This window comes from Octopus sinensis, linkage group LG21 (genome assembly GCF_006345805.1).
Source record: "Octopus sinensis linkage group LG21, ASM634580v1, whole genome shotgun sequence".
In the NCBI taxonomy this organism is placed as follows: domain Eukaryota; kingdom Metazoa; phylum Mollusca; class Cephalopoda; order Octopoda; family Octopodidae; genus Octopus; species Octopus sinensis.
Window position 1 is genome coordinate 19294475 of NC_043017.1, and position 13422 is coordinate 19307896.

A 13422-nucleotide genomic window follows, 5' to 3' on the forward strand; every position below is an offset into this window, starting at 1 on the left:
CCTTTGTGGAGGTCCCATGGAAATCCGCCAAAGGGAAGGTGTTTAGGACCCTTGTCACATACAACAAATATCTTAATAATTATTGCAACAAGTATAGTTGTTATAGTCATCAAAGACATATATTGATTACTTAACACAGAAATATTGTAATTTTTGATTATTATTTAAACTTAAAATAGACAGCACGCTGGCAGAGTCGTTAGCAAGCTGGACAAAATGCTTAGCAGTATTTCACCTGTTGCTACTTTCTGAGTTCAAATTTTGCCAAGGTTGACTTTGCCTTTCATCCTTCTGGGGTCGATAAATTAAGTGCTAATGAAACACTGGGGTCGATGTAATTGACTCATCCCCACTCCCCCCAAGCTACCCTTGTGGCAAAAAATTGAAATAATTATTAAAACTTAAAATATGGTAATTATTGTAATCAAATACATAATATAACAAATGTTATAATTTATGTAGCACGAATCATAACATTCTGAGTTCTAATTTTGCCAAAGCCAACTTTGTCTTTCGATCCACAGGGGTTGATAAAATTGATAAATGTATCAAGTACTGCTGGGATGAATGTAATTGCCTAACCCCACTCATCAAAAATTGCTGGCCTTGTGCCAAAATTAAAAAGAATTCTTATTAAGATTGTGAGCTAGCAGAAACGCTTGAGCATGTCAGACAAATGCTGTGTGATATTTGTTCTGGCTCTTTACTTTCTGAGTTCAAATCCAACCAAAGGCAGCTTTATCTTTCATCCTTTCAGGATTGATAAAGTACCAGCTGGTATGGTGGGGGGGGGGGGGTCAACAGTATTGACTAACTCCACCCTTCCATCAAAATTGCTGATCTTGTGCCTATATCACAAACCGTTTGTTACAGTATTCAAATGCGCAAGGTACAGGCATGACTGTAGTTAAGAAACAGGTTTCCCAACCACACAAATTTTGGGTTCAGTCCCACTGCAGGGCACCTTAGATAAGTGTCTTCTACAGTAGTCTCAGGCCAACTAAAGCCTTGTGAGTGGATTTGGTAGATGGAAACTGAAAGAATTTGGAAGCACTCCGTCGGTTACGACAATGAGGGTTCCGGTTGATCCAAATCAACGGAACAGCCTGCTCGTGAAATTAACGTGTAAGTGGCTGAGCACTCCACAGACACGTGTACCCTTAATGTAGTTCTCGGGGATATTCAGCTTGACACAGAGAGTGACAAGGCCGGCCCTTTGAAATACAGGTACAACAGAAACAGGAAGTAAGAGTGAGAGAAAGTTGTGGTGAAAGAGTACAGCAGGGATCACCACCATCCCCTGCCGGAGCCTCGTGGAGCTTTAGGTGTTTTCGCTCAATAAACACTCACAACACCCGGTCTGGGAATCGAAACCGCGAGTCTGCTGCCCTAACCACTGGGCCATTGCACCTCCACTGAAAGAAGCCTATCATATATATATATATTTGTGTTTGTCCCCCACCACTGCTTGACAACTGGTGGTGTTTTTAAGTAACAGGCTTAAAGAAACAAGTACTTGGGTGATTCATTCAAGGCAGTGCCCCAGTGTGGCCACAGTCTAATTATGGAAACAGGTAAAAGACAGAAGATATCAAAACATATTTATATAGTTATTGCTCTTGTCTCTCTTACACCTGCCTCCCTTGTAGCTTGAGGGTTTGTTCTGGCACCCCATCACTACCACCTTTTATCTTCTTACCAGTTATTCTTATATAAAGCAGGGTGGAGGCGCAATGGCCCAGTGGTTAGGGCAGCGGACTCGCGGTTTCGATTCCCAGACCGGGCATTATGAGTGTTTATTGAGCGAAAACACCTAAAGCTTCACAAGGCTCCTGTAGGGGGTGGTGGTGAACCCTGCTGTACTCTTTCACCGCAACTTTCTCTCACTCTTACTTCCTGTTTCTGTTGTACCTGTATTTCAAAGGGCCAGCCTTGTCACTCTCTGTGTCACGCTGAATCTCCTCAAGAACTACGTTAAGGGTACACGTGTCTGTGGAATGCTCAGCCACTTGCACGTTAATTCCACGAGCAAGCTGTTCCGTTGATCGTATCAGCTAGGACCCTCATTGTCATAACCGACGGAGTGCTCCTAAAAAATATAAAGCAGGGTACCTTCCCTGTCTATCATACATTTGTTTTTCTACACCTGGCATAAAACCGCCTCCCCTTCTAGAATACTTCCTCCGCTTGGTCGAATAGGCTTTTTTTTTCCTGTCTAGTAAGGTTACTCGGTGACCTCACTGGTGCTGGTGACATGAAAAACGCCCACTACACTCTGTAAAGTGGTTGGCATTAGGAAGGGTATCCAGTCATAGAAACCATACCAAAGCTGACTTCGGAGCTTGATACAGCCCTACAGCTTGCCAGCTCCTATCAAACCATCCAGTCCATGTGGATGTTAATAATCATTTGTACCAAAGGCACAAGGCTGGAAATTTGGCGGGAGGGGGGACTATATCGGACCCAGTGTTTCACTGGTACTTAATTTATCAACCCTGAAAGGATGAAAGGCAAGGTAGACCTCGGCAGAATTTGAACTCAGAACATAGTGACAGGCGAAATACCCTAAGCATTTCATCAAGTGCACTAACAATTCTGCTAGCTTGCCATCTTAACGTGGACGTTAATAATGATGACAATGATCCTTTGGTAGTGGTGTCAATAGAATAAGTGAGGAAGCACTCCGTCGGTTACGACGATGAGGGTTCCGGTTGATCCAAATCAACGGAACAGCCTGCTCGTGAAATTAACGTGTAAGTGGCTGAGCACTCCACAGACACGTGTACCCTCAACATAGTTCTCGGGGGATATTCAGCGTGACACAGAGAGTGACAAGGCCGGCCCTTTGAAATACAGGTACAACAGAAACAGGAAGTAAGAGTGAGAGAAAGTTGTGGTGAAAGAGTACAGCAGGGATCACCACCATCCCCTGCCGGAGCCTCGTGGAGCTTTAGGTGTTTTCGCTCAATAAACACTCACAACACCCGGTCTGGGAATCAAAACCGCGATCCTATGACCGCGAGTCCGCTGCCCTAACCACTGGGCCATTGCACCTCCACCAATAGAATAAGTACGATGCCAGTCACATTCTAGGAGGATGTTGATGACCTTACATCTGTTAAAAGTCATTTTATGTGTCAAATTCATGTTTCTACATCACTTCAGTATGCAGCTGACAATGACAGCAGTAATGTATGAGTTGAAGTCTATTGATTCCAAATGCACCATCATTAATAACGGTTTGTTGGTAACTTTGCTATGAGGAAAAAATCTTGGTGTTTGGACACAAAACCAGTACACGGAAAAATCAAAAAACCATTTTCACTAGATATTTTCATAGCAACCAAAATCTGATTTTAGCTTTACATATGTTAGTATTTTGCATGTATGTGTATGTGTATATATATATATATTTATATATATTTATTTATATATATATATATATATATATATTTATTTATATATATATAATATATATATATATATATATATATTTATATATATATATATATATATATATATATATATATATTTATTTATATATATATATATATATATTATTTATTATATATATATATATATATTTATTTATTTATATATATATATAATATATATTATATATTTATTTATATATATATATATATATATTATATATTTATATATATATTTATATATATATTTATATTATATATAATATATATTTATATATATATATATATATTTATATATATAAAATCAAATGATGTGTACATGTCTGTGTATGTTTGCTTTAATGTCTTAGCATCTCCCCATCCCCTACCACTGCATGTCATTCTGAATATAACTCGGTAAACAAATGCTTTCATTTTCCTTTATGATTTCTGAGTGGTCAACGTTTGACAAACACTTAATCAATGGTGAAAATGAAGATGCAAAACAGGAAAATCAATAAGTCACCTTGTAATTAAACCAAGTTACCTGACCGTTAAAGTAAAAGACTTTCTTTTGATGGATGTGTATATTTTAGCAGTTATTTCGTAAAAAGAAAACAATGGTAATGGCTTCAGGTTCAGCTAGACAGCAGGTCACCTTGCCCGAGAGTCAAGTGTTTTGTACTATAGTTCCTGGACTGACCAAAGCCTTGTGAGTTGATTTGGTTGATGGAAACTGAAAGAAGCCCATCGTGTGTGTACTTGTGTGTCTGTGTGTGCTTGTATGTGAGGCATGTGGCTTAGTGGTTAGGGTGCTGGACTTGTGATTGTAAGATCATAGTTTGTGACCCCCTTGCTTGGCAACTGGTGTTAGTTTGTTTATGTCCCCATAACCTAGCAGTTCAGCCAAAATGGACTGACAGTTGTAAAGACACTCTCAAGAGAGCTGAACAGCAGAACGTCTCAGCCCTCCATCATTAGAAGGGAATTTCTTTCCATGGACAGTGGTATTGGCACAGGATTTTTGAAGGTCAGTCCTCTCCACCAGGGTGACCAGTCTTAATACTTCTGCTGTGGAATACAGGTCTTCTTAAGTACAGCAAGGTACCAGGCATCTTGGTCCTTGGTCAAAATAATGTGCCCCAGGTGAGGGTTGAACTCACAGCCTTCAGATTCCTCTTTATAATTACTTGATTTTGAGACTGACATGCTGCCGATTGTGCTTCTGAATGTATATGATGGGTTTAGTTTCAGTATCCATCTACCAAATCCACTCACAAGGCTTTGGTTGGCTTGAGACTGTGGTAGAAAACCCTTGCCCAAGGTACCGTGCAGTGGAACTGAAGTGAAAAGCATGTGGTTGGGAAACAGGCTTCTTACCACACAGCCACACCTGTGCCTTGTCGTTGACATCACTTGATGTTGTTGGTAATGATTTAGCCAGGCCGTTTACTCTTCTTAACCATTTTCGATTTCTTTGATATTCTTCTCTGCTTAAAAGACTAATTCTTTGGTGTTTACTTTAAAGAGATGTTTCCTAGAAACTGCCATCTTGGTAATTCTGTTGTGTAATATTCTCAGCTGCTTCTTATAAAACATCTTATCTCTTGGAAACTCAATATTTTTGAAAAGTTTTATTTTTGAACAAAACAAAGAATTTAGTAAAATGTTATTTCTTGGAACTTAGAAATTTTGAGGAAAATATATTTTGGCCAAAAGTTTTACCGAAACTTTTTGAGAGTTTTTTTGAAAATAATTTTTTTTATTAGAAAATCAAAATGCCAATGAAATGTATTTTGTACCTATTTGTGGCAGTGTGGAAAGAGGTTAAGAAATTTGCATCCAGGCCTCCTGGTTCTGGGTTCTGTACCATAGATGTAAATATAGATACTTTTTTTTCAAAGACATATTCACTGTTCACTTCTTGAGCATATTCTGTGTACTGTTCATGTAGATTTGGTCCCTTTTTCTGAAGAGTTGTTGTGCCCCTGAGCGCTGTATACAATAAATTCATTATTCATCAATCCAAGTGAAATTGTAGTTGTGGCCATTGCCAGTCATGTGAAAAGCACCTGTGAAATTGTAATCATGGCTGTTGCTGGTAGCGCGATCTTCAAATGTTGAGCCTCACAGAGGCAATGACAAGTGACCGAGACCTTTGGTGATTTACTGTGCTTGAGAAGACACGGCAAGCCAAGTGAAACCATAGTCATGGTTGTCGCCAATGTCCTATAAATGGCACCTGAGAAATCATTGCTGGTGTTGTGCAAAGGACACCCATGCCGGTGGCACATAAAAAGTACCCACTGCACTATTGGAGTGATTGGCATTAGGAAGGGCATCCAGCAGTAAAAACCATGCCATGTCAGACTGGACCTGGTGCAGCTTACCAGTTTTCAGTCCAACTGTCCAACCCTTGCCAGCATGGAAAGAAGACGTTAAACGATGACGATAATATCTCACAGTATTGACCAGACCATCTGGTGCTGTTATACACCACTGGTTGCAATGCACTTCCAATTCTTTTCCATCTTGACCTAAATTGTCTTCCCATTGTTGTGGAGGCCTTCTAAGTGGCCTTTCCCAATCTCATGGATAGCACTCGTCAACTGCTAAAACAATATCTATCTGTCTCAAAATCGAAATCGATCAACATCAATGGAAATTGTAGCTGTGATACCAGTGCCGGTGGCACATAAGAGAACCATCCAAACGTGGCCGTTGCCAGCGCCGCCCCGACTGGCCTCCGTGCCGGTGGCACGTGAAAAGCACCATCCAATTGTAGCCGTTGCCAGCCTCGTCTGGCACCTGTGCAGGTGGCACGTAAAAAGCACCCACTACACTCACAGTGGTTGGCGTTAGGAAGGGGATCCAGCTGTAGAAACACTGCCAGATCAGACTGGGCCTGGCACAGCCTACTGGCTTCCCAGACCCCAGTTGAACCGTCCAACCCATGCTAGCATGGAAAACGGACATTAAACGATGATGATGATGATATATATATATGTGTATATATATGTCTTCGAAACATATGTCGAAAGTAAAAGAATTTGAATAACGTGTGTTCAACTCCATTTATTTACTTATACTATACAAATTACTGCACATTAGCCCGGAGTTTCTACCTTTGAATAGGTCGCTACATCCTTGTTACTTGCGTAAATTTTGCTACCCTGGTAACCGTTTATTGAATTTTCCATGTTAACAGTAAACAAAGGATAATTCATTCATCCATTTACATTTATATATATATACTAGCAGTATCGCCCGGCGTTGCTCAGGTTTGTAAGGGAAATAACTATAAAGCATTTTTAGAGAGTTATAGCCAAAAAATAGAAAAAAAAATGGAAAAAAATGATGGTAAATTTTTTTTTGAGATTTAAAAAAAGTGGAGTTGCGTCCCCTAGACAGTTTGTGGTTCGTATTTCTGATTCTCGACCCCATGTCGAATTTATCGATTTTTTTCAGAACTGGGGGAACTTTTCAAAATTTTCGCTGCGTTAGTTTTGAATTATGACATTGGGCTATGTGTGTGTCAAGTTTCATCAGAATCGGTTGAAAGCCGTGGTCAGGGTGAGGGTACAAGCAAACAGACACACAGAAACACGCACAGACAAACTGCCGTTTATATAGAGAGAGATATATAAAGCCAACGCATTTTCTATATCTCAATACAAGGTTATTAGATCAGAGTGAATTGTTACAATCTTATCTACAATAATTCATTCTAGATAAGAGTTGGCCTTAATGTTTGTTTATCTTTTGTTATTTATTTCCTATAAACAAATATAGCTCTGAAGTCATCATTTATTACGATAAGAGACATGAGAACTTTTTGGTAAAATCGTCAGAAGCAGCAGCTGACTGAACCAAAAGAATGAAATGTCTTGTATTGTTTGGCTTTAAATATTCTTCACTGGAATTATATAATCAAAGGCTTTCAGTGTTGGATTTGATCAGTTGTTCTCAACTGGGTTCCATATGACCTCTTAGGGCTCATATAACCTTTGGGGGTCCTTACAAGATTTTTGTCCACAACAGTATTTTATGGATCCATGAAACACTTTTGCTTTAGATGATTCTGTTGCAAGAAACAGGTTTTTTTCTCTGAGGTTTTAGATAGGAACCAAGCTTTCACTATGGGAAGCACTAAACTAATCCATCTCAGAGTGTTTGATGCTGTTTTGTCCAATGATCACCCCTGACCTAACCAAATAGACTCCCTGTAAATTAGTGAATTTAATTATGTTGTTTAGGCCAGGCTCAGCTCCTATTCAAACAGACCCCCTGTAAATTATTGGGTTTAATGCTGTTATTTAGGCCCAGCTCAGCCTCTGATCTCACTCCTCTTTTATGAGGGGATGGTCAATGCTGGCACTTAATTCTAGGTTAGTGACAAAGCAAAACTCTGATGGTTTAATCACTTGTTCACACATACACACAACACACATATGCTTACTGACACACAATCACACACACACACACACTCATGCTCAACTCTCACACACGCTCACTCTCATACACACTCATTTTCTTTCTCTCTCTGACACATTCATACATACACACAAACACACACAACAAATATAAACTCAACTGCTTGTAGAAACATATGCTGAGCTGCCTTCTTGCTTTCGCTCCTGTGCAACTGTCACTTTGTCAGTTATGATGGTGAGGGTTCCGGTCGATTCGATCAATGAAACAATCTGTTCATGAACTTAGCGTGCAAGGGGCTGAGTAATCCACAGACATCATCATCATCATCGTTTAGCGTCCACTTTCCATGCTGGCATGGGTTGGACGATGCAACTGGGGTCTAGGAAGCCAGAAGGCTGCACCAGGCCCAGTCTGATCTGGCAATGTTTCTATGGCTGGATGCCCTTCTTAACGCCAACCACTCCATGAGTGTAGTGGGTGCTTTTTACGTGCCACCAGCACAGGTGCCAGACGAGGCTGTCAAATGGCCACGATTGGATGGTGCTTTTTACGTGCCACCGGCACGGAGGCCAGGCGAGACCCTTAATGTTGTCCTCAGGCTGATACAGTGTGACACAGAGTGTGACGAGGCCGACCTCTTTGAATTACAGGTACAACTCATTTTTGCTAGCTGAGTGGACTGGAGTAATATGAAATAAAGTGTCTTGCCCAAGAAACACAATGTGCCACCAGGAATTGAACTCATGACCTTAGAACCACGAGTCAAATAGTTTAATCACCAATCTACACACCATCACAAATTGACACAGGCACCCTCATGGCTGTTTTGTCCTTGGCTCCAGAGGAATATATATTTCTTTACTACCCACAAGGAGCTAAACATAGAGGGGACAAACAAGGACAGACAAACAATATCGACCCCAGTGCGTAACTAGTACTTAATTTATTGACCCCGAAAGAATGAAAGGCAAAGTCGACCTCGGCGGAATTTGAACTCAGAACATAATGGCAGACGAAATACGGCTACGCATTTCACCTGGCGTGCTAACGTTTCTACCAGAGGAATATAGGAGATATCACCATTAGAGAGAGAGACAAGGAAAGTACCAGTAATTGGCTGGTGTTTATTTACAGCTCAGCAGAATGGAGAAATATGAAATGAAGTGCCTTCCACAAGGATGCAGCATGTTGTCTGGAGCAGAAATCGAACCTATGATGTTATGATTGATAGCCCAACACCCTAACCACAAGGCCATGTGACCCTTCCAACAAAACATAAACATATGCTCACATGAACACACATCAGAATACACACGTTCACATGCAACACACACACACACACACACACACATAAAAATACACAAATATCCATACACGCATACTAGCACAGACACATTCACACACGCATGCATACAAACATAAACACACATACAAACATACGCTTAAACACAAACTCACACAAACATACATGCATGTATGCACACATGCAAATGCACACCAACACACATTCAAACGTGCACATGTGTGCACACACACAGACATACACACACGTACAAACACATTCAAACATGTGCACATGCATGCACACACACACACACACACACATATAGACACATACAAACACATTCAAACACATGCACACTCACACATACACATATTCAAACACACGTGCATGCACACACATACACATTCAAACACACATGTGCATGCACACACACACACATACACATTCAAACACACACACATGTGCATGCACACACATACACATTCAAACACACACACATGTGCATGCACACACACACACATACACATTCAAACACACGTGCATGCACACACACACACATACACATTCAAACACACACACATGTGCATGCACACACATACACATTCAAACACACACACATGTGCATGCACACACACACACATACACATTCAAACACACGTGCATGCACACACACACATACACATTCAAACACACACACATGTGCATGCACACACACACACATACACATTCAAACACACGTGCATGCACACACACACACATACACATTCAAACACACGTGCACATACATTCAAACACACATGTGCATGCACACACACACATACACATTCAAACACACGTGCATGCACACACACACATACACATTCAAACACACACACACACACACACACATTGAGGTCTTGTTTCTTACAACCAATATGTCACTTCTGCTTTTCCTCGTTATCCTTGCCTCGTTTATTTCCATTAGCTCAGTCTAAGTATTTGTCATCATCATCATCATCATAGTTGTCATTGTCATCAATATCATCATTTCCACCTTCACCATCACCACCATGCTCTTCATTCCCACCACCACTGCCACTGCTGTTACTACTACCACCACCACCACCACCACCAGAACCTTTGTTCTCACTGCCACCACCACCACAACGGTTGCTGCTACAACCACCACTGTGCATCCACTCCCACCACCACCACCACTACTACCTTTGCTACTGTTACACTGTTGCTACCACCACCACCATGTCACTACTATCATCATCATCATGTACATTAAAAAGTTATACCCAACCATATCAGTGGTTCTCAACTATATTTTACCCCTGGACCCCTTTGATTTCTATTTTATGTGGGGAGAGGGAGAAGGAACCCTCGTAGCCATTGAATGTCTAAAATCTCCTGTTTTAACAATTAAATGTTATTAGCTGGCAGAAACGTTAGCAGCAGGGAAAAATGCTTAACGGTATTTTGCCTGCCGTTATGTTCTGAGTTCAAATTCCGCCGAGGTCGACTTTGCCTTTCATCTTTTTGGAGGTCAATTAAATAACTACCAATTATGCACTGGGGTCAGTGTAATTGACTTAATCCCTCTGTCCTTGTCTATGTTTAGCCCCCTGTGGAAAATAAACAAATATTTTGTATATTGCAGAGGAATAACTAGTTTATTGCAAATTAAATTTTCACAGCAAAATCTTATATAGATCCCTAAGAGCCACATTTAGGTCTGCCACATATGACCCACTTAGGGTCATAAGGACCTCAATTGAGAACTGCTGATCTATAATTTGGAATTATTTCCTCTAGATATACAATGTCACAAATTTTGTTGAAGAAAGGGACAGTTTACTATATCAACCCCACAATAATCAACCTTTATCTTTTTCTTTTTGTGGGGTCAATGAAATAAAGGGCCAGTCAGATATTGAGAGACATTTTAATATTCCTGTTAAGTGTTCTGGAAGTGAAGAAATTTTAAGGACAGACGTGGCTGTGTGTTTTAAGAAGTTTGCTTTCCAACTACATGGCTTTGGGTTCAATCTCCCTATGTGGTACTTTGGCAGATGTCTTTCACTATAGCCCTGGAATTTTAATAGAAGGTTAACCCCTTTCACTGTGGATATGAGATATATCCACTCAAAATGTTGTTAGTCTAATTGCAGAAAGGCAACTGTATGTACCATTCCATCTTTTGTTTGAGAATGTCATGCTTGAAATTATTTAATTTTTGTCGAGATATGTCAAGTTTATTGAGGCAGTGTTGTTCACAGAAAATACCAATTCTATTTTTGGTAGATATCAAACATCATTACACGTTGTAAAGTGTTTGGCATTAGAAAAGGGCATATTTCCGTAGAAACCAAAGCCAAACAGACTATGGAACCAGATGTGGCCCTGGCCTTGCTATCCAACCCGTGTCAGCATGGAAAACAAATATTAAGTGATAACGCAGATGATTACCGGAATAACCAAGAAATTTAATTTTGCAATTAAAGGGTTGACAAAAAGAATAAGATTAACCATTTTTGGCTGTGTGGTAAGTAGCTTGCTTACCAACCACATGGTTCCGGGTTCAGTCCCATTGCGTGGCATCTTGGGCAAGGGTCTTCTACTATAGCCTCGGGCCAACCAAAGCCTTGTGAGTGGATTTGGTAGACGGAAACTGAAAGAAGCCATCGTATATATGTATATATGTGTGTGTATGTTTGTGTGTCTGTGTTTGTCCCCCTAGCATTGCTTGACAACCAATGCTGGTGTGTTTACGTCTCCATCACTTAGCGGTTCAGCAAAAGAGAGCGATAGAATAAGTACTGGGCTTACAAAGAATAAGTCCCGGGGTCGATTTGTTCGACTAAAGGGCGGTGCTCCAGCATGGCCGCAGTCAAATGACTGAAACAAGTAAAAGAGAAAGAGAAAGATATGTCAAGTTCATTGAGGCAGTGTTGTTCACAGAAAATACCAATTCTATTTTTGGTAGATATCAAACATCATTACACTCTGTAAAGTGTTTGGCATTAGGAAGGGCATATTTCTGTAGAAACCAAAGCCAAACAGACTATGGAACCAGATGTGGCCCTGGCCTTGCTATCCAACCCGTGTCAGCATGGAAAACAAATATTAAGTGATAACGCAGATGATTACCGGAATAACCAAGAAATTTAATTTTGCAATTAAAGGGTTGACAAAAAGAATAAGATTAACCATTTTTGGCTGTGTGGTAAGTAGCTTGCTTACCAACCACATGGTTCCGGGTTCAGTCCCATTGCGTGGCATCTTGGGCAAGTGTCTTCTACTATAGCCTCAGGCCGACCAAAGCCTTGTGAGTGGATTTGGCAGACGGAAACTGAAAGAAGCCCGTCGTATATATGTGTGCGTATGTTTGTGTGTCTGTGTTTGTCTCCCTAGCATTGCTTGACAACCGATGCTGGTGTGTTTACGTCTCCGTTACTTAGAGGTTCAACAAAAGAGCGATAGAATAAGTACTGGGCTTACAAAGAATAAGTCCTGGGGTCGATTTGTTTGACTAAAAGGCGGTGCTCCAGCATGGCCGCAGTCAAATGACTGAAACAAGTAAAAGAGTAATATAATGAACTTATTGTTTCCAGTGATCAGGTGCCCAAACAGGTGTACTTCTGTAGAAATACACGACCATTGTTTGAATAATTTTTTAAAAAATGAAGAATTTAATAAAATAACTTCCTCGTTATTAATCCAGTGTTTGGAACACCATTTTTGCATGAAATTTTGATGGAAGGTTTTAATAAAGGCGGCGAGCTGGCAGAAACGTTAGCACGCCGGGCGAAATGCTTAGAGGTATTTCGTCTGCTGTTACGTTGTGAGTTCAAATTCCGCCAAGGTCGACTTTGCCTTTCATCCTTTCGGGGTCGATAAATTAAGTACCAGTTACGCACTGGGGTCGATGTAATCGACTTAATACGTATGTCTGTCCTTGTTTGTCCTCTCTGTGTTTAGCCCCTTGTGGGTAATAAAGAAATAGGTATTTCGTCTGCCGTTACGTTCTGAGTTCAAATTCCGCCGAGGTCGACTTTGCCTTTCATCCTTTCGGGGTCGATAAATTAAGTACCAGTTACGCACTGGGGTCGATGTAATCGACTTAACACCTATGTCTGTCCTTGTTTGTCCTCTCTGTGTTTAGCCCCTTGTGGGTAATTAAGAAATTGGAAGGTTTTAATTTAGATCTCTTTAAGGATGTACAAATTTCATTACATTATCTCTCGATTTAAGATTGATTCTGCCCTTCGTCCAGGATTGGGTTCGCTAAAGTATTAGACAAATACT

The 13422-nt window shown here is 40.5% G+C and overlaps 1 long non-coding RNA gene across 1 annotated transcript; it reads left to right on the plus strand.

Moving 5' to 3' along the window:
• Positions 1–2564: 2564 nt before the first annotated feature.
• LOC118767356 lies at positions 2565–3398 on the plus strand. Its single transcript, XR_005003277.1, has 3 exons — positions 2565–2670; positions 3066–3147; positions 3189–3398. It is a non-coding gene; the product is annotated as an uncharacterized LOC118767356 (long non-coding RNA).
• The last annotated feature ends 10024 nt before the right edge of the window (positions 3399–13422 follow it).